Source organism: Chelonia mydas, chromosome 1 (assembly GCF_015237465.2).
Source record: "Chelonia mydas isolate rCheMyd1 chromosome 1, rCheMyd1.pri.v2, whole genome shotgun sequence".
NCBI classification, from domain to species: domain Eukaryota; kingdom Metazoa; phylum Chordata; order Testudines; family Cheloniidae; genus Chelonia; species Chelonia mydas.
Genome location: NC_057849.1, coordinates 128,494,528 through 128,522,187, shown reverse-complemented (window position 1 = coordinate 128,522,187; position 27,660 = coordinate 128,494,528). Strand labels below are relative to the sequence as shown.

General features: G+C 40.2%; 1 long non-coding RNA gene across 1 annotated transcript; it reads right to left on the bottom strand.

Moving 5' to 3' along the window:
• Positions 1 to 11,427: 11,427 nt before the first annotated feature.
• On the bottom strand, positions 11,428 to 26,254 carry LOC122462121. The gene is made up of 4 exons (XR_006284478.1): positions 25,988 to 26,254; positions 16,029 to 16,089; positions 13,413 to 13,548; positions 11,428 to 11,537 (listed from the first exon to the last, which is right to left on the bottom strand). It is a non-coding gene; the product is annotated as an uncharacterized LOC122462121 (long non-coding RNA).
• Between the last annotated feature and the right edge of the window lie 1,406 nt (positions 26,255 to 27,660).

Below are 27,660 nucleotides of genomic sequence, written 5' to 3'. Positions count from 1 at the left end.
AACTCCCTGCACAAATTAGAGAAGTTAGATTTGAAGAGTTCCACCATGGAACAGAAGTTACATCAACATTAGGAAGTTATAAATGACCTCAGGCTCTATTTAGTACAAGATGGGAGAACTTGTAGTTCTGCTTCTCTGTAAGAATCAGTTTGCCAGGATTTCTCATTCCTGAATTTTGTGCTCCTTAGTGTGAGACAAGTGGAATTCTCTAAGGTTTTTGGTCCTTATAGGAAGCAATAATGGGGTTGAATCCTGCATCACCCAGGTTTCTAAGTACCTTCCTTGGAATCTGCCAGTCAATGTTTGATTATATGATAAGTAGATGTTCCCACAGGAATAATTTAGCCATTTAAAAAGAGAGAGAGAGAGAGAGATGCCTGCCTTAAACAGAACAATTGAAAACTGACTGTAAAGATAAACATCACCTCCCAAAGTTCCCTTCCATATTCTTATGGGAAGATAGTGGGGGAGTAAAAATTCCTGCCAGAATATAATCATCATTCTCTAAAAATGACAAAGTAATTTCCCCTGTGCTGAAGATACCATCTGGGCAAGATTTCTAATCCTGAAGAATAAGTAGTTCAAAGTATATCGCAAAAGAAATAGCACACCCATAAAAAGTTGAATGGACAGCCAAAAACTAGGCCAGTGCCAACAAAGTGACCAAGAAATTGGTGTAGGGTGGATTTTTTTCGTAAGAGAGTAAAAATACTTACCAAAAATGTTAGGTGAAATCCTTGTTCCATTGAAGTTAATGGGAGTTTTGCCATTGACTTCAGTGGAGCTAGGATTTCATTCATTCATCCACACTCCATTAGTAGCCTGTAAGATATCTCCAAACCCAAAAACCTCAACAAATTGGCCAGCTCACACAAGGGACAGTCTTAATGAAGCAACATTCTAACAGGTTGGAGGGATTCTCCTACTCTGACTTGGAGTGGCAAACTGAAGAGGGATACTTCACTAGAGCTTGAATCCATGCAACAGTACTTTATAAATGAAAGGCTCCAACATGAGTAATCTGAATCATCAAAATGGGAAGGATCTGTGAAGTGCATCTCAGTGTGACTGACCAACCAACATGTATCTTTTCTCTTCAAATATTTTGTTTATACTTCATACCATGAATGGGGGCTGCAAAAGTATAATCAATACAACTGGATGCAAAACAATGATCAGACAGATCAAATAAAATGAAATTGCACATTGATAAAAGTAATGTATCTAGTTTTTTGTCTAAATGCTCCAAAATGCCATATAGCTTGTATATGGTCATAGGGGAAGTTTTCTGTTATTTCTGTTAATTCCAAATCTTCATAAATGACAAATATTCTAGAATATCTTTTGATAAGCGTTTGGCCATTCAGCTGGATAGTACTAATCTTTTTGTCGGACTGGGCTTTGATTGTCAAATGTACTTTCTACTTATACTCTAATAACAAATACCAGAAATGCTCAGAGCTACAGTGGGTGCACTCCAGGTTCATTCCGAGTCTACAGACTTCCTGTTTTTAGTATCAGGAATATATTTGAAATCTGTAATATCTCTAAAATAAGAATACATTGTTTAAATGTGCCAACTGTACTTCAGTTATCCGAGTACACTTAGAAGGCTTTATATGTTTTGTTAGCCTTTTCATCATTAGATTGCTCTACAGCCAGACCCCCTGACTGTTTACAGACTAGACTCCATAGCAGGCAAACTGAATCATCAGCACTGCTGATGATTGCATTGCTATTATAAGGATCCATTTTTGCATACCTTCCTTGTGTGAGTACATACTATTTAACATAAGTAGTGCTATTGAACTCAGTGGGACTTGTGACTACTCTGCAAGATAAAGTTGGCAGAATTGAGTCCTTGATTTGGAATGTCCAGTTGTCATAAATATAAAGGGAAGGGTAAACACCTTTAAAATCCCTCCTGGTCAGAGGAAAAACCCTTTCACCTGTAAAGGGTTAAGAAGCTAGGATAACCTCGCTGGCACCTGACCAAAATGACCTATGAGGAGACAAGATACTTTCAAAGCTGGAGGGGGGAGAAACAAAGGTTCTCTCTGTCTATGTGATGCTTTTGCTGGGGACAGAACAGGAACGGAGTCTTAGAACTTAGTAAGTAATCTAGCTAGATATGCGTTAGATTCTGATTCCTTTAAATGGCTGAGAAAATAAGCTTTGCTGAATGGAATGTAGATTCCTGTTTTTGTGTCTTTTTGTAACTTAAGGTTTTGCCTAGAGGGATTCTCTATGTTTTGAATCTAATTACCCTGTAAGGTATTTACCATCCTGATTTTACAGAGGTGATCCTTTTTACTTTTTCTTCTATTAAAATTCTTCTTTTAAGAATCTGATTGCTTGTTCATTGTTCTTAAGATCCAAGGATTTGGGTATGTGTTAGCCTATGCAAACCGGTGAGGATTTTTATCAAGCCTTCCCCAGGAAAGCAGGTGTAAGAGTTGGGAGGATTTTGGGGGGAAAGATGTTTCCAAACGGACTCTTTCCCAGTAATATACCGGTTAGACGTTTGGTGGTGGCAGCAATAAAGTCCAAGGGCAAAAGGTAAAATAGTTTGTACCTTGGGGAAGTTTTAACCTAAGCTGGTAAAAATAAGCTTAGGGGGTTTTCATGCAGGTCCCCACATCTGTACCGTAGAGTTCAGAGTGGGGAAGGAACCTTGACACCAGTCAAAATATAAGTTAGGTTGTTTGTGCATTACTAACTGCTCTATCCTGCAGTGTAGTCCTTACCTAGGCAAAGATCTTATTGAAACCAGTGGGTGTTTTGCCAGGGAAGTACTGTGCTGTAGGCCAGCCCTCAATGCTTTATCATTAGGTTTTCACTGGCAGTCAGTAAACTCTCTTTCTGTTTTTTAACAGAAAGGGAACCACTTATTAGAAATCAGACCCTCTTGTAGGCTTTCTTTGTGCAGTGTTCATAAGTTCTGGAACCTGATTCTAGGGAATTGTGGCATCTTTCAGGCTCTCCCTATCGTCTTACTTTCCAAACCGCTAGCCAAAGGCCAGGGGAAAAACATATCAAATGGTAATCAATGGCACTTTCTATCAGTTTGGCCCTTGCTTCAGTGGAAGTCTTTGGGTGAAATCCTCAGCCCTGCTCTGACCAATAAACATTGGGTAAGGGGGACCTAAAAGCCGTATATCCAGTGTCTGGAGATTTTCCCCAGTGCAAGCACTCTGGAAGCTATAAGGATGCCTTCTGAGGACCCACTGGTAAGTTCTGCCACAGGTGTACTGGGGGCAGAAGGGGCATATCAAGGGTGGAGCCATAGCATGAAGTACAGCAGAATTTCTTGCCAATACTGCATAGCACAGCCCAGAAAAGTTACCATAACTTAGAGATCCCCTCTCCACCCCAAAGCAGGCTCCTCCAGCCCCCAGAGCAGCCCAGGATCAGGAGTGTACAAAGGTGGTTTAAAGCCAGCATGACTCCTTGTCACAGGGTGGGCTAGCCTGTTAAGGGGAACTGGTCTCAGTCCCACTTGTGCCTAGTTATCCAGTCCCAGATGATGGAGTTGTGCTCGGGCTGGTGGCTGGGTCATGAGACCTGGTTCACCTGATATTACCCTGGAAGTTGGGCTCTCTATAAGAGTGAGCCTGTTGCAGTAGGGAGTAGAGGAGGGGAAATCATTTGCAATGAGTAGGAGAGTGACTCTATGGAAAGGTCTGATTGGAGCTACCTGCAGTGAGCAGTAAGAGCTGAAGCCTTAAATGGAAGAGGGTTGGGAAAGTACCAGGCAGCAGGATCTGGGTTTTTACTTGAGCCCAGCAAGTAGCTGAAGAAACTAGAGTTGGGACAGACTCCCTAATTTAACTTGACACTTGATCATTCATATGTTGATGAACTAAACCTTCGGCCCCAAAATTTTGTCCACCCCTGGTTTAGACCCTTATTAACAGGTTGATCAGAGAGCAGAAAAACAAAGGGAAAAAAAGCAAACAGTGGTGTTCTAGATCCCATTGCATTTTCCACTTTGTCCAATTCATTATTTAGATGGACAGTGTTAAATAATACTGAAATTGCTTCTCTTGTTGACTTGTCCAGTGTTAATGTCACCTCCCCAATAAACAGCTTTGGATTTACTACAATTACAACCCCAAAAAGTCCCTAATAAGATATTTACTTCAGTGACAACTTTCTTCTACAGGGAAATGCTAAAAAGAAAAAATGGACCATTCATCTCTGGATCAGTTCTCCCTCTACTCATTTTTTACTTTTTTCTCTCTGGATTCCTACTAAGGTATACAGCATCCCCACTCCAAATACTCTCTCCTAGCCCTCTTCAACTCAGCCAGCCTCTTCTTGCTTCTTGCTGGCATAAGATTCTTCAGTGAAGGACAAGGAACAGTGTAACTCCACTATCATACCTCTTGATACCAGTCAGGTCTGTGTTCGTGGGGAACCAGGGCACAGTATCCAGCCTGTCTGACTCATGAAGGACACCGCCCCCTCAGCCTCTGCTTGAACCAAAACCGATCAGAGAAAAGACTTACAGAAAGCACTAAAAGGCAGTGGGAGACTCACCTAAACCCCTCCTGACAAGGGTGACAGGATTAAGACAACTCCCCTAGCCTCATCTGCATCAAAGATGGGACAGGGAGGCAGCTCCATTAGCATACAGAATGGAGAACAGAGGTTTCAAGACAAGAACCGCACTGAACTCTGGGACCAGAAAAGCAAGGAAGCACTGCATGATGGGGAATCTCTGCTACAGATGTTAATGAACCTATGCCTGCACACACCCAGCTCAGCAGTTATCAGACCAATTCTAGTGATGAATCCTTGATTGATATCCAAAGTACTGAAGCAGCCTAATTGCATTGAGAGCTCCCTGGAAGGAACACCACCCATAGCTAGGAGTGATCAGCTCCTATTGTCTAGCCTAAAGAAAACCCTTGAGTCATTAGTTTACCCATAAACAAATCTAGTGTTCTGCCTTGAACCATTGTTGTTTCCCTACAAAATACCCCTACCCACGCTCAAGTAAGTGTTCTGATGCATAGATCCAAACTCTGCATCAGTTCCACTGGGATTTCATCTTCTCCCGACTGATCATGCTGAGGGCTCTGCTTGTCTCCAGCACTCAGGACCCTGAGCTACCACCATCACCTGGGAACCCCGACCAGTTCAAGCTTCATGGAGTGGTGAGACCACATATCTCTCTTTCTCTCTATCTCTCTGTTTTCTTTTCTACCTCAGGTATAACTTTTTAACCATGACTTGTTTGATCAGGTATAGTTTTCTATATATGGCATTTGTAATCTTTTATAATGTAACTGGTTATGTTTGTTTAGGCTCTCCTTGTGTGATTATCACTATTATTCAATAAATAACTTTTATGGTTAAGCTGGTTGCTTCCCTCTCTGAACTTTACTCTTTTGTGTTTTTGGCTTCCCCATTTACTCTGTAGCAACACTTCTCTTACCTAAGCTAAAGATCTCTGTAGTGCCCAAAAATCCTGTGGGGTTTGCTCATCAAGTGGGTTACTACCAAAACAACTGTAATGTGAAAGTGGGGATAGGGACGTACTGACTTGTGACATACGAGGGTGGAAGCTTGGAGGTGCTGCTCGACCCAGTCTGCTGAGTCCAGGGGCATATAAGGGTGGCAGCCTGGAAGTGCTGTTCAACCCAGGCTGCTCAAGCTTACTCTATTCCGGTGTGGTACCTGTGGCATATAAGGGTGGCAGCTTGGAAGTGCTGCTTGGCCCAGCCTATTAAACCCAGGGGCATATAAGGGTGGCAGCTTGGAAATCCTGCTTGACCCAGCCCGCTGAGTCCAGGGACATATGAGGGGGTCAGCTTGAGAGTGCTGATTGACCTGGCTCACTCAGACTTGCTCTGTGTGTGTTCATCTGATTCTGGGGCTGGAGGAACCCAGCCCTGGGGAACCTAGATCCTGCAGGATAGCTCCACTGGGAGGGGACTTGCAGAAGGGGGGAGTAGAGCTCCACATTAATACACAAGTGACACAAGCCGTACATTAATAAAATTACAAAAACAACCGCCCCCCACCCCGAGAAGAGTAACCCTAATAAATGAGCATACCCCAAAGTAACGGGAAAATCTGGTAACACTTTCCCTGACATTCTCCCTACTTCCCCTTATACCCAGCCTAAGGTTGGAAGTGGCCAGCACAGGAAGCAGCCGAGTCCCCCTGCACTGCTTTCACAGTGCAAAGTGATCTTAGCAGGCTTGGGAGAATCAGCCCTTTTCCTTAAAAGGTTGAGGATCTTTGATAGACAGCAAAACATTCCATAAAGCTGAAAACTTATGTCCTTATTTATTACATTATTTATATTATAATAGACAAATTCATTGGTCCATCAATCCTAGGCCAGTATCCCCCCTCTGGCAATGCCCAGTACCTACTGCTTCGGAGGGAAGTATAAATACCCCCACACTATGTGCAGCTGGGTGTGCAATGTTGTACAGAGGGAACGATTTCCATCCTGACCCTGAAAGGCACACAGTTTGCACACTGAAGCATCAGATTCCATTCCCCGGTCCAGAGTTTGCATAACTGCAAATGTTATTCTCAGTTATAAAATTATACGGCCATTCTTAAAATTCAGCCAGTGAGCCAAATTCTTGCTAACTATCCAGAAAACTGGGTTAGATCTTTTTAATTCTGTCAGATGAAACTGAAAGGCACATGGTCTCTCAAAACTGTCTTCTGCCATGCTGCATACATGAATAAAAACATCTGCAGATTACACCCATGTGATCAGATGCCATAAAGACATGGTATGAAGGATCATCCTTTTATCCTTCATAATCTCCTCCCCTTGCCGCTAAGATAAAGCTTTGAGTTCTGAGGCTTTTGAATGAGACAACATAATCCTGCTGGACTCCCACTGTACAGGCAATGTGACACAACAAGACAGTGGAAGTAAAATAGAATATAATTTAAGGCCCTAAATTGCCATTGCACTCATTTTTCTATATGGGGCTCAAACAGCATGTTGCAATCTGGTTGTTGCTAAATGCACATCAAATGTAGGTGCTGTTCTACATTTAAACAAATATCCTGTTTAAAAAGCAATTAAGGGCCTATAATAGAACTTGGTTTTCATTTGCATCTGTTTCATCCAGATGACATGAAAGATAAAAACTCACTTTTACTGATTTATTTTATAAGAACATTATAGAATTTAGAAGGAAAATGATATATAATCAGGAAATCCATGATGTATATGCTTAATGTCCTTAGTTAAGAGCATAAAACCCAAGGTCGTTGGTTTTTTTGAGCAGCTTATTCAAGGATTTCACTGGCTGGTAGCACATTTATTTTCAAGTTAAGAACCACCATTTCCATTAAGCTTAAGGGGATACACATAAGTTATAGCATCAGCCATAAATTTTGCAGTATTTTTCCACATGAGAATTAATTTCATAGTTCACTGAGAATCCCTGTTTGCCCCAATGATGGTATTGAAAGTGAATATTTGATATTAAAACTTTAAGAGCTTAAACACTCAGAAATATGCTTTGCCAAAAGCATTGCAACCAGCTTTTGTGTGTACTGTAGTTATGAGGTTTGTATAGTTCACCTATATACAAGTAAGACTATCAACTAGGAGCACTGTGAATTTCAGTACCAGTGATGCCCATGTTCCGGCAGTTTGTTTGTCCATCAGATGCCTCAAAGATTATGAAGCAAGCTTCGTATGGTCTGTACTAGTTATTGCACTTACAGGTTTGTTGTTTTTCTTAATGGCAATTTCAACTTACTTTAGCACATGGCTCAGTGATAGAGAGGCCAAGAACTAGACTGGTATGAGTTAGCCAGGTGTCTCTATTTGATTAAAACAGTCTTTGGTTTCTGTGGACTACTGGGTAAAACAGGAGCTGAACAGGTTTCATTGGGGTCCCTCAAATAGTGGGCAGCAAGTGAGTATATTGATATACTGTATTTGTAGATGCTGGAAACACATCATTGTTTACTGCTACCAGAAAAAGTGTTAGAGCCTGATCTTGCTGCCTCTGAAGTCATGGCAAAATTCCCATACGCTTCTTTAGGGGCTTATCTGCATTACAGAGGTGCAATTTCTAAACACACTCATGTGTTGCACACACACATTGGTCTGCGTAGACCCTGCTGGTGCACTTTAATGTAATGGTATTTAAAACAGACTATGTTAAAGTGCACTAGAGAACCTTTAGTGCGCACCAGCAGGGCCTGCACAGACCGATCAATGTTCGGCACATTAGTGTGATTTAGATATTACATACCAATAGAGTGCCTTCCTCCAGCATGTTGACAAGGCCTAAATCTAAATCTTCAACTCACTGTAATTCCTTTGTCTTGGGGATCTCTGTAAAGCATCTAGTACAGATGGGGGCAAACTGGCCCACGAGACCATCCTGCCTGGCCCTTGAGCTCCCGGCCGGGGAGGCTAGATCCCTGGCCCCTCCCCCGCTATCCTCCCTCCCCCCAGCCTCGGCTTGCTGTGCCTCCAGTGCTCCAGGCAGCGGGCTGCGAGCTCCTGCTGGGCAGTGCGGCAGCATGGCTGGCTCCGGTCGGGCTGCATGGCTGCCGTCCTGGTGCTCTGAGCGGCATGGTAAGGGGGTGAGGAGCGGGGGGGGGGAGGGTTGGATAAGGGGCAGAGGGTTCCTGGGGGCAGTCAGGGGATAGGAGCAGGGGGCAGTTGGATAGGCGTGGGAGTCCCGGGGGGCGGTTAGGGGTGGGGGTGTGGATAGGGGTCGGGGTCGGGGCAGTCAGAGGACAGGGAGCAGGGAGGGTTGGATAGGGGGTGGGGTCCCGTGGGGGGGCGGTTAGGGGCGGTGGATCCCAGGAGGGGCGGTTAGGGGACAAGGAGCGGGGGGGAGTGTTGGATGGGTTGGGGGTTCTGAAGGGAAGCAGTCGGGGGGAGAGGAAGTGGAAGGGGGTGCATAGGGGTTAGGGGCCAGGCTGTTTGGAGAGGCACAGCCTTCCCTATCCAGCCCTCCATACAGTTTCAGAACCCCGATGTGGCCCTCAGGCCAAAAAGTTTGCCAACCTCTGATCTAGTACAATGTTGGTGCTAAATAAATAATATTTAGTGATGGTCTTTCTGACATAATGTAAACCTATAAGGAACATAGCAGGAACAAAAATTACCTGTGAATTAACAGCAATGGTTGGACTGAACTACTAATCTTTCCTTTCATTCACATGCATGCATGCATGTGCACACACAGACATGCATACTTTTAAAAGAACTCATTTACAAAGGGCAAGTCTTTCCAAGGGCCTGGTATTTCAATCATTATCCATGACAAATACTTTGAGCTGGCATGGAAAAAAAAATCCATTCCTCATTTACAGAAGTCCCAGACTGCAGGTCTCCTGTGTGCTTTTAAATGAACTGGTGAGTGAAAAATTAAAGAAAGCAATACTTAACTGCTTGCACGTGCCATGCTTATGGTTCAGCGACAGAACACTGGGATGTAATGGTGCACAGCTCTGCAGGAACTTTCATGTGTATTCACAGCATTTTAGGAATAACAATAGATCCCTAAGGAAGTGCAAAGTTGTTAGAGGGCAAAAACAGTAACTTACTTGTTTGCGACCAGTAGTCTTAATGTTTGTTATGTGAAAGAGGAGTTCCACTGGGGATTTGGCAGGGATGCTTACAAGGATCCTTTGTTCAATTTGTTGATATTGTTTCCCAGAAAACTAGGCTACTGGTGAAGTGGGGCACCATCAGTTTCCCACTCCCAGGTCAGATGCTGCCTGAAGCACTTAGTGACTTCTCATCTGCTAAGACAATAATTAAGAGATGACTGAACATATCTGGCTGAGGAAAATACAGAATCAAATGTTCTGATTATCTCTGAGATGAGTTCAATATTCATCTTATACCAGCTTATGTTTTCTTTCATGCCAGTCTGAACTGGAAAATAGTAGAAATTATTTCTGCTATTTTCCACACTTAAATATTTTCAAGGTAAGACTGATTTTTTCTTTTTCCTTTTCTTTTGTTTTTATTTTTATATCTATATCCTTTTGAATGTCATAGTATGGGGTTTTTTTTAATTATTCGGTTCATCTTCTGATGAAACAGACATGACATAACACTGAAGTCTTTCATCAGCATTTGAGTCATGGAACTATTATTAAGACTCCTTACCAAGCTCCAGTTTGGAGAACCAAAGCTCACACTTAGTAATAAGTATTCTTTACTTCCTGTCTTAAATCCGTGCACAGTATTGCTGTTCCTGTTAGATAGTTGCCATTTTTGAGATGGTTGCACTGCCGCAGTGAGTGAAAAGATTGTTTATAATCCTTCTGGAAGTCCAGAGGATAAGGAGACGGTGGTACAGGTATGGCTCAGTGTGCTTCTGTGCCCAAAGGGGAGACCCACATGGAGTTGTAGGGTTAGAGCTGTTTTCTTTTAAAGCTGTAGAAATCTAACGTGTGACACCGAGAACTTTGTTTTAAAAGTGCCAGAAGAGTCATCATACACCAAAAGCTCTTCTCAGTCTTCCCACATCTCATTTAGAGACTAATTCTGCATTAGGGATAGTGAAGAGGACTTGATGTAAGGTATTTATTTTTGCATGTGGGGCCTGATTCACCATTACTCTGTACCTTGTGTAGTCACATACACCAGTGCAAAGTGAGTGCTAAGTGGATTCAGGCCAACACAAGGTACAGGGCAAGAGTGCATCAGGCATTTAATGTCTTGAGATATTAAGGAAATAGGAGCATTAAAAATGTCTAAGAAATATAGATAGATGACAGGCTTCAGAACTGTGCTCAGATAATCAAAGGATAGTCTAGGTATCAAGAGTAGAGGGAGAAGAAACTATTTAAGTATTTTAATACAGTCTGTGCATTTAACAAGTTCCACCTTCTCCCAAATCTGAGCATTATCCTTGCTTGTAAAATTAAAGTTATTAAAAGGGAAAAAAAAGCTATTGTGCATGATGGTGCATCGTGAAACCCATTCTCATCTCAAAGGAGAGAGAAAATGCTGATTTTGTAGCCAAACATTTGAAATTTAGGGAAAACCTTTACAAGGGAAACTATTCAGAATGTAATGTTTTTCTTACTGGACAGATTGGTTTATATTTTGAAGAGAATAAATAAACCAAAAACATGCAGACATGCAGGCCCTTGGCTGGATGAATCTCTCGGGGTTGGATTTCCTGGCAATGCACTTGGCATTGGCTCTTTCTTTCCTTCTTCCTCCATACTACTAAATTTCTGTTTAATCTCTCTTTCTCTAATTACAGACTGCTTTCTCAAGATCTGTGTCATTTTTACTGCTGTCTTTCAAAATGGAGGAACCTTGGTCCTGCAGAATAGGACATAGAGACCTGGGTCCTGTCATAACCTCTTCCACTGACCTTGGGCAAGTCACTAACCTCTCTGTTCCTTCTTTTCTGTATCTGTAACATAGGGATGATACTTACCCATCCTTTCCCCTCTTGCTCTTAAAACCAAAACTCCATCAACCTGGTGGCTGTTCTTTGTTCTGTTGAAAACCATCTTCTGTATCCAGACTGATGCTAATTTAGTAACTCACCATCCTGGAAATAACAATGAAATATTGTAACAGCCATTTAAAAAAAAATCAACAGTTACCACATAAGTAAGCAAATGAACTGAAGGACTGAAGTAATTAATTCTAAGTATAAGTGTATCTGAGACTACTCCGTGCTGACGGTTGGCAAATGATGACTTTTTAATGGAGACTAGTGCACTACTAATTTTGTAACTGTCATACAGTGGACAGATTAAGCCGGAGATTCTGATCTTCTGTCACATGATGTGGTATGCTACTGTTAGTCATGTTTGGCAATCAAAGCAGGGAAAACAAAGACTGAATGGACAGAGATTGAATTGTCCTTTCACCTTATGGGCTGCTCTACATGACAAAATGTTACCATGTTTAGACACAGCTGTAAATAACTGATTTAGTTGATGTGACAACATGACTTTGAGGTCAGCATAGACCAGGGCACATCATGTTCAGCATCATCTCAGTCAACTGTGATTAAATGCTGAGTGCCTCACATTTTAATCATGTCTAGTTGACATGAAACTAAGCACAATTTGCCCTGGGCTATGCTGAACTCAAAGTCATGGGTTCAATACTAACTCAGTTAACTTCCATAATCATGTTCAGACATGGTAATATTTTATAGTGGAGACAAACCGTTATGGTTTGGCATCTCCAAATGAATAACGAAGCACTCTAATGGGGGTGTGGAAACTTCAAATGCTCTGACCTGTGGACTTCAGTTTCCAGTGTTGTTAATCTATTATCATCCCCTTTCATAAGAACTACAATTGACTTAAAAATAGGGGGTTTTCCTGTTTTGATTTGTTTTGTTTTTTTTAAATAGTATTGAATAAAATAACTACTATAATCGCTATTTTGTAGCTTTGGATAATTCCCAAAGTAACAGTGGTTTAAATTTATCTTTTTAACTAACAGATTGCTGTTCAAAACTGGTGATCTGAGGCACAATCAAATCCACTTGCATCCCTGATATACACAGGGATGTTTACAATCAAAGTATTGACTGTTGCATGGTGGAGTAAACAATGACACCAAGTGGTCAGAAGGGTTCAATGCACGTTTATGATCTCTGGATTTCCTCTGAACAAAACTTTCTGTGACTTAAAATATATATATATACATTTTTAACAGTACAGTACTACAAACTTGGCAGGTGAGTTTTCTTTGGGGCAGATGTTGAAACAGGCTTTTGAAATGCAGAGTAACAGGGAGAAGTTTCAACATGTGTTGTGTTGGGAATTAAGTTGGCCTGTTTCATCAAGAATAACTACAGCTCTAAATCCACATGAATAAATAGTTCATTAAAAATTAGTTCCAAGAGTGTTAGAGCATGAGTCATGCTGCATCAGTACAGCATGGTCAGATGATAGGTATTTTTCTTGTTTTCAAAGGTATCTTGAATGCTGATGGCTTTCTTGCTTGACATTTTAATCGGTCCCCCCCCCCCCCAAAGAAGAAAATGAAGCCTCTGTTGAGGATAGAAAATAGATGAACAATGAAGTCTCCAGTAGAAGGAGAAATAGGTTATCCAAACCTGACTGAAATCAAGACAAAAGCCATGGGGGTTCGATCTAATGAGTAGTTAGGAAATGCAGGTATTGATCTTGTCGTCTGAATCTAACTTGGTGTTATGGCAGTAATGTGTTTACTTCCTGTGGCTTTCCAAGCACATCCTCAGGTACTGAGAACTCTAATGGCAAAGCTGGCATGTTAGTCCTGTCATCTCCTCCTGCCATGTGATCACGTTGCAGACATTTTTATTGATAATGAAATACTGAAATTATTGGAATAAAATGATAGCCAATAAAAAGTTGTTGCATTCTTAGTGTTTTATTCTATTCTTTCACTGCTGGATCATTTAGCAATTGTCTTGCTTCACCTAATTAATGATCTACTAGGGCTCAACAGATTTCACAGATCAAAGTACTGATATTTTGATGTTATTGTTAGCAGTCATTTTTTATCTGTGTGGAACTTGTATGAAGATATGTTGAAGTGAATCAGTCATTGAAGATCTGAAAAATGGAGAAGAATGAAATCAGAGCAGTGATCAAGTACCTCCATAACAATGAAATCTCTTTAATGTACTGTTGTAATCCAGGCTTCATATCTGGGGTACAGATTACACCAGCAGAATATGCTAATCTTTGGACTTGTCTACACTCAAAATTCTACAGTGGCTATAACACTTCACTTTAGACACCATCTTCATTAATGGGAGGAGTTCTCCCATCAACGTAGGTAATCCACCTCCCTGTGAGTTGGTATCTAGATTGATGGAAGAATTCTTCTGTTGACCTGGAGCTGTCTACAGAGCAACTTAGGGATGTGGATTTTTCATACCCCTAAAAGACATAGTTAAACCGACATAATTCTCTAGTGTAGACCAGGCCTTAGTCAACATAATGTAGCTAGCTGCAGTACTCTTGTAGGCTCTGATCACTTGTAGCAATTTAGTGTGAATTCTCTCAGCTGCCCCTTCCCAATGGCATATCGATAGGAATGTTCACCTTTAGTAACAGCCTTAGCTGTCTAATCCAGTCAGCAGTGTATAAAAACTTTCAGCAAACTAACAAAACATTAAAAGAAAAGGAGGACTTGTGGCACCTTAGAGACTAACAAATTTATTTGAGCATAAGCTTTTGTGAGCTACAGCTCACTTCATCGGATGCATTCAGTGGAAAATAGAGTGGGGAGATTTATATACACAGAGAACATGAAACAGTGGGTGTTACCATACACACTGTAACGAGAGTGATCAGGTAAGGTGAAAAGAAAAGGAGTACTTGTGGCACCTTAGAGACTAACCAGTTTATTTGAGCATGAGCTTTCGTGAGCTACAGCTCACTTCATCGGATGCATAGCATATCGTGGAAACTGTAGAAGACATTATATACACACAGAGACCATGAAACAAAACTTCCTCCCACCTCACTCCCCCGCTGGCAACAGCTTATCTAAAGTGATCCTCAAGTAGAGCCATTTCCAGCACAAATCCAGGTTTTCTCACCCTTCCCCCCCACACACACACACACAAATTCACTCTCCTGCTGGCAACAGCCCATCCCCCTTTGAAACCCCTCTTTATAATGCGCATGATAATCAAGGTGGGTCACCTGCTGGAGGTGACCCACCTTGATTATCATGCGCATTATAAAGAGGGGTTTCAAAGGGGGATGGGCTGTTGCCAGCAGGAGAGTGAATTTGTGTGTGTGGGGGGGGGAGGGTGAGAAAACCTGGATTTGTGCTGGAAATGGCTCTACTTGAGGATCACTTTAGATAAGCTGTTGCCAGCGGGGGAGTGAGGTGGGAGGAAGTTTTGTTTCATGGTCTCTGTGTGTATATAATGTCTTCTGCAGTTTCCACGATATGCTATGCATCCGATGAAGTGAGCTGTAGCTCACGAAAGCTCATGCTCAAATAAACTGGTTAGTCTCTAAGATGCCACAAGTACTCCTTTTCTTTTTACGAATACAGACTAACACGGCTGTTACTCTGAAACCTGTCAGGTAAGGTGAGCTATTACCAGCAGGAGAGCAGGGGGGAAAAAGCCTTTTGTAGCGATAATCAAGGTGGGCCATTTCCAGCAGTTGATCTGTATGTCTCTCCATTAGATTTCATGCTAATTTATCCAAAATAGAGTTGCTAGTTTTTCATGACCACTGTTTAAACCAGGTTCTGGGCCCTTACCCTCATATTCATAATAAGACCTAATCTAATTACGTGGTTTTTACCTCTTATTCTTATGAGTGTCTGTAAGCATATTGTTTATGGAAGATCAGACTCTAAGGTTTCGAACTAATACTTGTTGTGCCTGCATCTCTCTTTCACTACTAGCTCCCAGGGTTATTTGTTCTAGGGCTAGACCTTTCTAATTCTTCCAGCTAAAGTTAAAAGAAAACTGTAGGGAAAAGTCCTGGTCCAAAAGAAGTCAATGGGACTTCTCCCATTGACCTTCAGGAGGCCAGGATTTCACCCTTATAGCTTATTTATCACTTACAATGATTTTCCATACCATATAGCAACTTGTTCTACTGCAGCCGTTTCCCTTGCAGTGAAAATGAGGCAAACAAGTCCCTGAATTTGTATGTCATGGCCTTAGTTTGCCTCTGCTGTTTCTATTCTCTAGTTTTCCAAATTGGACGTGAAATGCTCATGACAGTAAAGACTGGGGAATTCCAAATCTTCAGATTCATTAAACCCTCTATCTCCCACAGGGGTACATGGGGCAGGCTTTTTACATAAAATGCAAGTTAAACCAAACTGTCAGCTCTGTTCAATAAAAAGTGGGGGGAGTGGGAAGAACCTACCCCAGCAACTGTAATGGTGACAGCAGCTGTCTCTTCATGTGGTACTCATAAGATGCTGTACAGATCGCTTCTGAAAGAATAGCACTTAGGAACAAGTCGTCTGTAAAAGAGCCTTTATTTCCCTCCAGAATTTGCTTTAGGGACCTGTGAAACCTACTGCAGCCAGAGCTGTCACCCCCGCTTACCTTCCTCAGCTGGCGGAGAGAGAGCTGTTGAGAGCTTCATTTTTTGTGTAGGGGTCCTCCTCTGAGATCAAGCAGAGTGCTGATTTAATTAAGGTAAATGTTTTGGGATATGTTTTGAGCAAAGGCATTGCACTTTGGGGTTCTTGCTACATGACTAATAAAAGGCCTCAGGATGGTATCTTTGAGCACACAACTCTATTTTTTAAGAAATGACCAAATACAGTAGTAGTAGTAAGCTATTTTTATAACAGACACAAACAGATATGCTTCTACACATGTAATGTTTGGTTATAATATCCAACCTCAATCTTATATTTAACATGTGATCTAAAATTATTATGGAGCAGACCATGCTTTTACATTGCCTTCTGGTGTGTATTTGTTCTACCTTTAAGTCAGTGTAGGATCTGATTTTAAATATGTCTAGGTTTTTTCTAAGATAAAAGCTGTTTTTTCTGCAAGAATATTATGTGGTTATAAGTCAACTGTGAGGTCGGCTCAGCCTACGTGAGCCAACACCAGTAGTCAAGCGCTTTTGAGTTCAAATCATGTAGTGCTGGGAAAGTCACTTAAGTTAAAATTTTCAAATATTTCCACGAACTTGGGGTACAACAAACTTTGGATGCCCCGTTGGAGAGTCTGAAAGCCCAATTTTCAGAGGCGCTGAGCCTCTGAAGGCTGCACTGATTTTAATAGTTGTGGATGATCAGCACATCTGAAAGAATCATAAGAGTATCAGGGCTCATCTCTCAAAAACTGCACCATGCAAAATTAGTGATCACTTATGAAAATGTGGGCCTTAGCCTGTCTGCCTCATCTTCAGATCTATAAAATGAAGATAAAGATGATTACCATGTTGTAGGGATGCTATGAAGATTATTTGGCTAATGTTTTTATAGCATTGTCAAGGTTCCTTCCCCACTCTGAACTCTAGGGTACAGATGTGGGGACCTGCATGAAAACCTCCTAAGCTTACTTTTACCAGCTTAGGTTAAAACTTCCCCAAGGTATAAACTATTTTACCTTTTGCCCTTGGATCTTATCACTGCCACCACCAAACGTCTAACCAGTAAATTACTGGGAAAGAGTCCGTTTGGAAACGTCTTTCCCCCCAAAATCCTCCCAACTCTTACACCCGCTTTCCTGGGGAAGGCTTGATAAAAATCCTCACCAATTTGCACAGGTGAACACAGACCCAAACCCTTGGATCTTAAAAACAATGAACAAGCAATCAGATTCTTAAAAGAAGAATTTTAATAGAAGAAAAAGTAAAAAGGATCACCTCTGTAAAATCAGGATGGTAAATACTTTACAGGGTAATTAGATTCAAAACATAGAGAATCCCTCTAGGCAAAACCTTAAGTTACAACAAGACACAAAAACAGGAATCTACATTCCATTCAGCACAGCTTATTTTCTCAGCCATTTAAAGGAATCAGAATCTAACGCATATCTAGCTAGATTACTTACTAAGTTCTAAGACTCCATGCCTGTTCTGTCCCCGGCCAAAAAAAAAAAAAAAAACACACAGAGAGAGCGAGAGAGGCTTTGTTTTTCCCTCCCCCCAGCTTTTGAAAGTATCTTGTCTCCTCATTGGTCATTTTGGTCAGGTGCCAGCGAGGTTACCTTTAGCTTCTTAACCCCTTACAGGTGAAAGGGTTTTTCCTCTGGCCAGGAGGGATTTTAAAGGTGTTTACTCTTCCCTTTATATTTATGACAAGCATATTTTGCAACTTAAGCACTTGATCATAAGTGCTAAGTATTACCAGTACTTTTAATAACTTCCTAATTTATTATCCTGAAGCGCATGACAGAGGTAATCAGGAGGATCCTGGGGCAAAAATTATCTCCAACATTTATTTTTATTGTTCAGTAGAGGACCTGTTCTCTTGTCCTGGTAAGAATTTCACATAAGTATTTACTGCTGTGTTGCCTTTGAAAATGTAGGGTGGGATTTTCAAGAGTGCTCTGTGTGGCCTAACCTTGCTCCCACTGAAGTCATTGGAAGTGTTACCACTGACATCAGTGAGAGCAGATTTAAATAACTGCTGAGCACTTTTGAAAATCCTGTTCTAGACAGTTTCAAGAAGAACTTCTAGGAAATGACAGTTTGTCTTACAAATATCTGTGATATATGACTTATGAGAAGTAATCCGAGCTCTATCCCCTATAATACTTGTTCTTGTTGTAAGAGTAAAAGATAGTAGCACCAGATTTACTTTGTAAAGGGCAGAGTTGGTTTGGGGGTTACTGCAGAGTGTGCCATGGATTTCTTTCTCATCTAAGAATGAGTGCAATAACTACTAAGTATAAGGTTTTGAGATGTTACTCATTCATATCCATTGCTAATTTGAGATGGATCACAAACAAAGTTTACATTCAATCTGAACTTCATTAAAGAGTAGGAGCTGTTTACATTCAGGATCTTGGTTCAGTAGGAGACCACTGCTATGTTTGGATCCTTATCTAAACTTCTTCAAAGTTCATGGGTTTTGAGATCTAGGGTTTTGGTCTGTGCTCATCAGTGTTCCCTATTCATGTTTAACTTCCATATTGAGCTATGCATATTCTTAAATATGGCAGTATTTACTGTCCACGTGGATCTTGCATCTTAATTTTGCCCTGTGTGTTACTTTTTCCTAAACCAAGCTACCTTAGACATTAAATGATCCTTGACAAATCATATAACATCTGCACAGCTGGAGAATATACAATCATAGGGGTTGGACAGTTAGCTCACGGAGTCCATCTTATAGCAAGTACAGGATATAGTCCCTTAATGGTGCAAGTATCAAATATTTAACTGATGGTATACCTGATCTTAGGCACAAAAAAAGTGAATATAGCAGCTTGAAACTTCACGCAGCTTCACCACTGTTGACCATTCTCAGTTCATAGTAAGAGCCCCCAACAATGTAAACAGAAAAATTTAGATATATGGAAAATTTAACAAATTCTACTAAGACACTCAGGAGAGGGCATATTTAAATGGCAGAATGATGTTAGCAAAGCAATGTAAAGTACAACCCCAAAACAGTGGGATATATACTTCCCACAAACCCCATCCCCAGCTAACTCCAATGTTATTGCATGTGTGTAATTGAGGGCAGAAGTAACTAATCTGTGGAACTCATTGCCATGGAATGTTGTGATGGCAAAAAGTATAGTTGGGTTAAAAAAAAAAGAACTGGATACGTTCATGGAGAATAGGTCCATCAACTGGTAGTAGCCAGAATGGTTAGGGATGCATACCTGTGCTTGGGGAGATCCTAAGCCTCTGACTGCCAGAAGCCAGGAATGGAAATGGGTGGATCATTCCATAATTGCCCTGTTCTGTACACACATCCTGAAGTTCTGGTCCAGACCACTGTCAGAGACAGGATACTAGGCAAGATGGACCATAGTCTGACCCAGTATGGCCATTCTCATGTTCTAATTAGGCTAAGTGTCTTTTAATAGCTATTTCCCAAATGAAATGTGCTATAAAATAAAGTTTTTTCTGCTATATCCTCTTCTAGAAATCAATAATGATACTTTAGAGATGTCATATATGGCTTCCTTAGTTGATTTCTTTAATCTTATCACTAAGCTACTGCTTTTTACCTGCTGCCCCAGGCCCTCTCCTACTCACTCCACACATACACTGGACTTGGTGCCAAAACCTATAGTTCTAGTTTTGAATCAGATGCAAAACCAAGAGGGGTTTATTTCTGGATCCATTGTAGATGCTCCCCAAGAGAACGGCAATCTCACTAGGATCGCTGAAATTGTGACTTTTCCATCAATCAACCTAGCAGAAATCTCACAGTAAGAGCTAAGCTCATGTTTATTTCTGACAGCTGGGGTTAAACTTTTGTGTGAATTTCTTGCTGTGGAATCTTCGCCTCGGTTGAGTCTTGATCTGGAGCATTACAACCTAGCCTAATCCTAATCTACATCGGGATCTGAACACTGCTTCCTTGGCCCATCACTAAACAAAAGTGAATTTTCTGATTCATAGATACTAAGGTCAGAAGGGACCATTATGATCATCTAGTCTGACCTCCTGCACAACACAGACCTCAGAATTTCACCCACCTACTCCTGCAAAAAACCGATGGTTAAATATAAGCATTAAAGGGTAAGACAGACCTAAAATTTTACAAAAATAGCTACAAAATAAGTGTATTCAAAATGCCTACTGTATAGTACAGAAAGGGTCTCTTCATCTTGTCCTACAAAGGCAAACAAATCTTATTTGTTTCCCTGGGAGTTACATGCACAAGGAGAAACTAGACTCCATTTGTTTTGTATCATCGAGAAAAATTGCACTCAGATACCTTGCCTTCATAACTCCGCAGCATTTATTGGTGGTTCCTTCATGTGTGTGGGGATTGTTTGACATAGTTCTTGCAGAATTGCTGTGATTGCTACATAACGCACATTTATAAATGTTTTCAGGAAAATAAAATCCTGGATTTTGTTTTGAATAAATATTTCATTAAACACCATAATTATGTCAGCCAGCATTAAATTGTCCCAAGAAGTAAAAGCCCTGTTTCTTTAATCTGTCTTTTTTTTTAAATGAACATAAATTTGAGCTGCAACAGGCTGGAAAATAATGCTGCATGGTGAGCAAAAACTGTCTACATAAACCAAAAAGGACTCCAAGGAGACAGTATGGGTGAAGTCAATGGAGAAATCTTTAAGGAAAACAAATAAAAGTATTTTAAAGTGCTGGTTTTGGTCTCAGCTCACAAAGTTTCTTTCTTTATAACTGCATATACTTTTGCGGGGGAAACACCTCATCCCCCACCATTCATTAGATCACTATCAATCAGCATAGTGAAGGGACCATTAGCATTCCCATTCTAGTGAACACTTTTACGTTTTTACAGATGTAAACCTTAGGCCAAAACAGCAGCAACTAATTTGTCATTGGGCTTATGGGCTCAGTTCAGGCCACATTAACTTCTTTGGCAGCTCATGGGCTGCATCCTATGCTGAGAGAGAACACGGACACGCAGTTTCATTGTTGATATTGCCTAAGTTGTTCCCTTTGCAAACAGTGGCAAGATGTCTGAGGTCTGGGATGGACTGTCTGGTCAGAGAGAGAGAGAGAGAGAAACCCAAACTGAAAATCTGACTTTTTAAAATCTGAAAATAGATGTTTTCATATAATTCCATTTTGCAAAAAGTTTTTTGTTCCAATGAAGAATGAAACCAAATTTCAAAACATTGAAAATTGTTGCAAAGCGGAATTGGTCTTCCATCACTTCTAATCAAAATATTTGTTTAGACCTTATCAAAATATTTCTATTCAACTTTATCTTTTAGATACAATATAACAGTATAATGTAAAAATTGAAAGTTTTCAAATGAAATGTTAAAGTCTCAGAATTTCTCCTTGGATGGAATTCTATTTTTCCCCAGCTCTGCCTCCAAAGTTTTGGGAAGGCTGAAATCTGGAGTTTTGTTTCATGCCTAACTCTAGACTTCATCCAGCTCTCCCAGATCCCATTTTAAAGTAAGAGTTGATAGAGTAGCCATCTTTCTTTCCATAGTGAGATTACTTCAACCAGCTGGTACACTGGAAAGTGGAAGACTGAGCCCAGGAGAAGGAGCTGCAGATGATGAGAGGGGAAAATCACTTAGAGGTTGCTCCACAATTCCTGCCTGTGCCATGTTTATACATTAATATTTAGTGGATATAGTGCATGATTAATTGTTACAGTGTCTTACGTCCTATATTTATCGAAAGCAGAGGAAGCAGCAGCTCTGGTTTCCCTGATTCCCTGAGCCCAAATCTGGAGAGACCACCTCTACAGATGAGAGGATAACTTAATTGGCTTGACCCATTCAATGATTGGCCATTTAAGTTAGAAAAGTCAATAAGAGCATCAATTAATGCCAGCTTTGGTGGTGGGTTTGGGATATGTCCTGTGTCTGTGCGGAAATTGATTGAGTCCATGAACTAATTTCTCAAAGGCCGCTAAACGGAAATCCAAAGGTACCTATTTTTCATGACTACTGACTTGAGCAGGACTAGAACTGGCAACCTAGACTAGAGAGGCTGTAAGTCCCATTGCTAAGCTTGATGGCTTGCCAAAATGTCTCAGAATCTGTGAAGTCTGGCCTTTTAAGAAAAATTCACAGATCTTCAAAACAAGTCATTGCAGTATTTATCTAATACAGAGTCTGCAAAAGTGCCGAGCGACAGAAACATGTAAAGTATATAGGCCATCAGAAGAGTGGCCTTTTAAGACCAATTTCTAGATGACTCAGTTATCAAGAAGGTTCATGACTCATCTGATCTGAACTGAAGCGCCTCCCATCTGCATGCATTTTGCTGTTTTGAAATAAAAAGAAGGGGGATAGTTTACAAGCCCTTGTTTATGACGGTTTAAAGCTATTTTGATCAATATAGAATGTAAATGATGAACCGTTTCAAACTGATTTGTCACCTCTTGGCCTAGGGCAAACAGCATTAAGAGTTCAGGAGCTTTTCCAAGGGGATTTGGAAAGGCTCATTTCCCATGGTTCTATTCCTGGGGTGAAATCCATGCTCATTTAAATCAGTTGGAGCTTTGGTGCTGACAATGATGCCAGGATTTCATCCCTAGTGCACAGCTCTCTGAAAGTGTAGTTTCATTTTAACTCCCATGGAATTCTTGGTGCCTGTTTCTCTTCAGAGAAATGAAAACTTCAGACACTGAGTTCTTACTGAAAGAACATCTGTTCATATTAACATTAGATAGACAGCAATAGCTATTGGGATGTGGGGTCTTACAGATCTAGCTAGTGCAATTTTAAACCAAACACAGCTGGAGAACAGTAAAAGGATCTCTCATGTGTTGGTAATGCTATCATTTCACAGTTGACTTATCTAAGCCTGTGCTTAGAAAATTTAAGAAAAATGAAACATTTGTCAGCTTCTGGATGTCTTCAGAAGGCTGATAGCAGCAGTTTAATCTACATTTTTCCTAAATCCACTTTTGGCCAAAGTTGGTGTCTAACTCAGTGGTGCCACTTAATAATGGGAAAAACTAAAACTGGCTTTGGAGAATCATATTGAATTAATTGCATATGGTGCCTAATTCCTTTCCTGCTCTGTAACTCTTGCATATATTGTACACTTTAAAAGTATGTTTAATGAATCATACACAAAGATACTTTTAATATTTTAGTAAAAACTGTTTAAAAAAACACTTAAGACACAATATTAAAAAGAAAGGAAAATTCAGTGAGTAAATCTTTGTCTTTCAGGGCAGAGTAATAAATATTGAAGTGCTAGTACTCTAGCCTGTAAACCTGCAAATCTGTCTTTTAATAGCAGACCATAAAGTCATAGTATAATTGGAATAATCACTCCAAGTTTTCCTTAAAAACCTTTGATGCCTTTCTTATTTTAAGAAGTCTCAACAGGTTGGGGGGAGATCATCTGAAATTTGGTTAAACAAAACACAGAGTTGTTAGCATATGGGTTTCTTAGTGTAAAATATTGTCACAAAGAAAGACAAAGTATGTGTCTCTTTTAGTCTGGGATTTATAACTCAGCTATCATATAACTTTTTAGAGTGGTGATGGCTGCTAATGCTGATCTTTCCCTCTGAAATTTAAATTGCCATTTGCATGGCCCGCCAAACTGCTTATGAGAGTGTTCTGAAATCAAACATTAAAAAAGTAGAGAGCAACAAATCATACATAAGAGACTCCATCTTCAGATCCACTCAGCAGAGCCTGATGTGGGGAGAAATGGCTTCCCATGACACTGCTTTGAGCCTTGGGCCAGCCTCAAGGCTGCTCTATGGTTAGGGTGACCAGATGTTCTGATTTAATACGTACAGTCCTGATATTTAGGGCTTTTTCTTATATAGATGCCTATTACCCATCCACTCCCATCCCGACTTTTTCACACTTACTATCTGACCACCCTATCTACATTTCTTTATATTTGATTGCAGTATTCCCTGTTCCTTCCTCTTCCCAGGCCCTCATTATACCAGCTGAGAGTGCTAGTGTACAACAAACTCAAGCTACTCTTTTCACACTGAGTGTGGAAGAAGGAGTTGGAGCAATAATCAGCTGCCTTTTTAGAGCAGGTGGAATTGCCCTTTGTACCATTTTGGGGTCAGCAAGGATCTAGTCCCAGCGATAGAAAAGGAGAATCCATCCAGGTAGTATTTACATGCCAAACAAATTAGAGTTTCATTGTTATTTTCAGAATTCAAATGTATTTATTTCATACCATATGTATGAAAGCACATTTTTCTTTGAAGAATCACCTTTGAAAAGCACAAATAACATTTTAAAGAAATCAATGACATGTATTTGTGAAAGTATTTTATTTTCCCCATATTTCAATCTTCCCTGGATTATATTTCACATTTGTAACTAAGAAAAAGCTCTAGGAGAAACAGAATGAGACAAAAAAGTTCTGATCTGATTTAGTGTCAATTTCTCAGTGAATATTAATCCAAATTTGAGAATGGATAGAATGGCCTAATCACTTCTCTGTGATTGTAAGAACACTGAAGTATTTGTTTAAATTGGAGACTTCTGAGCCCTGTTTTAGCCTGATAGTTGAAACTAGAAACATTGAAAATAATAGTTATTATTGGGAGATGCTGCATTGCGTTAATGCTTTGACAATCCCAGGGACTTGGCACAAGTCAGTCTCTCTGGAGACTCAAAAGCCATTATTGGAAAGTGAAGGAGGTCATTTCATCTGTATCTGAAGCATCTGTAGTGAGCTGCTAGCTTTGAAGCACAACACATTCACTTGGCCTAGTATTGTATGAATTTTCCTTTGAGGAAACTTTGTTTGACTCATTTCTGATTACATTCCCTTCCACTCAAATTTAAAATAAAGGGAAAGATGAGAATGAAAAACAACCTAAATAAGAAAAGGGTGCTCTCCAATTCCAGCAAGATGACATGAGCATAGCTAATATTGATTCAAAAGTAACACTTTTCAATGTCTGACAGGAATAGAGATTGATTTGAAAATCCTTGGGTCTAATGGCTGTGGAGAATGATTTGTTTGTTGGAACTAAACATAATCCTGTGGGAGTTACAGAGCAGATAGCAGATCCAAACCAAACAAACTATGAGATGGCCACATTGTATTTGTTACTGTGCATAGCAACAAAAATACCTAATTTTCTAACCTGCCCACGTGCAGTTACAGTGCCTATATGCACTAGTTGAGTAACTGTATACTGATATAAAGAAAAGGAGTCCTTGTGGCACCTTAGAGACTAACCAATTTATTTGAGCATGAGATTTCAAATAAATTGGTTAGTCTCTAAGGTGCCACAAGTACTCCTTTTCTTTTCGCGAATACAGACTAACACGGCTGTTACTCTGAAACCTGTATATTGATATGTCCATTTACAAGCCTAGCTGCCCATTTGCATATGTATTTACCTTGTTTGTGAGTGGCAATGGTGCAAATTAGATGTGGCGATTCCTCACACATTTTGAAATGGGCTATTGTGGAAAGAGAATTTAGAAAAAGAAAACCTGCTAAATCTACATACTTAAATATTCAATGGTATAAACTGACACTGTGTAATATAGAAGGCAATGGTGCCAGACTGAAGTCTAGTTAAATTACTGTTAGAAATTGGATGAAGAAAAGACAAAAATGATTACAAATTTTATCCCCAGGATTTATCTCTGAGTTAATTAATAGATTCATAAATAAAATAATTACAACAATAAGAGGCTAAATCGTGAATTAATTATCTTGTAACATACTTTGGGCCAGATTCCCCTTTGATTTCTCAGCAACACCACTAACATCAGTAGAGCTACTCAGACTTTACACTAATGCAGATAAGACTGTCTTGCCCTCCTGAATACAGATCAAGAAAAACCTACAGTGGTTCAAAATGGGGGAACTAGATCATTCAAGAAAATCATTATATCTAGACCTGCCACTTAAAATCGGACACCAAGGTGCATTAGCAGCTTACCTTTTTCAAGATGCTCTCTTTGCTGTTATCCATTTTGGCTAAATTAAATCAGATTAGGTAAAATTAAAGGTTGAAGAAGCTTCGTGGCATGGTACCTGGAGATTGTAATCACATTGTTAAATACAAAGTTCATATTTTATCTGAATTTCATCTTAACTTGCTATAAGGCAGAATGATACAAGCCAGATTACAAGCAAAAAGGTAGCAATTCAGTGAATAATTTCAGTTAAAGAAAAACAGCTCTGCTGTGAGAGATAGACATGGCACAAACCTAAAGTCCATTCTTAGTAGTTAAGACTGCAATGCTATGCTGGACAATGAACAACCAGGCATCCTGACTGTCACAGTCTCATTTAGTTGTATGTTTGATAGACACATGACATAATGCAGCAGGCTAAGTTTTTCAGTTTTATATACATGTGAGGACTTATCTATTAGAGTAACAAATTCCTCTCCTCCGCCACCAACAGCACAAGTCACACCAAATTCTTCTCTCATTTAATGCATTAAAGTCAGGTAGATGGGTTATATGGGGGCCTGGAGTAATTGAATAGATGGTTGATTGTACAGTGATGAGGAATAAGACAAGTGTCTTTGTGGATAAGGAATGAAAATGAGAGACTGTTGGCAAATAGGGAAGAGACTGAGGGGACAATTTCAGAAGAATATGAGGTGAAATAGTGAGTACAGAAAATAAGTCTCCCAAGAGATTGGGGATGGGGAATAAGACAGACAGAAATAAGGAGAGAAGAAGAGACTAAGATAAAATGGGGGAGCAAGGTAGTAGATAAATGAGAGAAAACAGTGAAAATGACAAACATGTAAGAGGAGGTCATACATCTTCAGTGAGGGAATGAAAAAAAAAAGGAAGGACAAATTAAAGCAATAACAATATCAAAATGTGGCGAACTCTTATAAACAACAATGTTAATATTGAGGGAAGTTTGATAGACTGCATATTCAACAAATGCATACCATAAACAGCAAGACAGAACCAGTTAAGTTGGTGAGATCTACAGCTAGAATCAACAAGAAGGTGGGGATATAGCCTGTGCATAGTGGCAAAGAGGCAGTTGAGGTTAAGAACAGGAGCATAGATATCATGTCAAATGACTTACCCATTTATATCCTTCCATTTTACAGTTTGAATGGGTGGAATATGCAATCTGATAGCCTTAATTCAAAGTTAACAACATTTTGTTGTTTATGTTGGGAATATATATTACATACACCCAGTACAAATGGCTCATGGCAGAATAATATAATTTTATGGGCCATTCTAAATATATTACCCTGACTGTGTTCACCCACTAGTCCAGGTTTGGGATTGCGAGTCTGGGACCTCAATAGAATTGGCTGGGAAAGTGGGAGAGGGAGATGTCAGACTCAGGTGGGAGGAACAGTGAATCAAGCGAGCGCCTGACTAGAAGAAAGTGTTTGTCAGAGGAAAGGCGGTAGGGGATGCTAAATCCCTGGGGTGGGGAAATATCTGGTCGATAAGATTTCAATTAGTCTTAATCCGCCTCTGTATCTAAAGGGAAGGCTGCTTTTTAACTGTCAGTCTTGTTTGTTCTGGAATGAGATTAAATGTGTTATGCACTAAGGAATGCAAATTTTATTTCAGTGTGAATCTGACATTGTCTTAGACTTTTGGAACAAAATTATATAAAAAG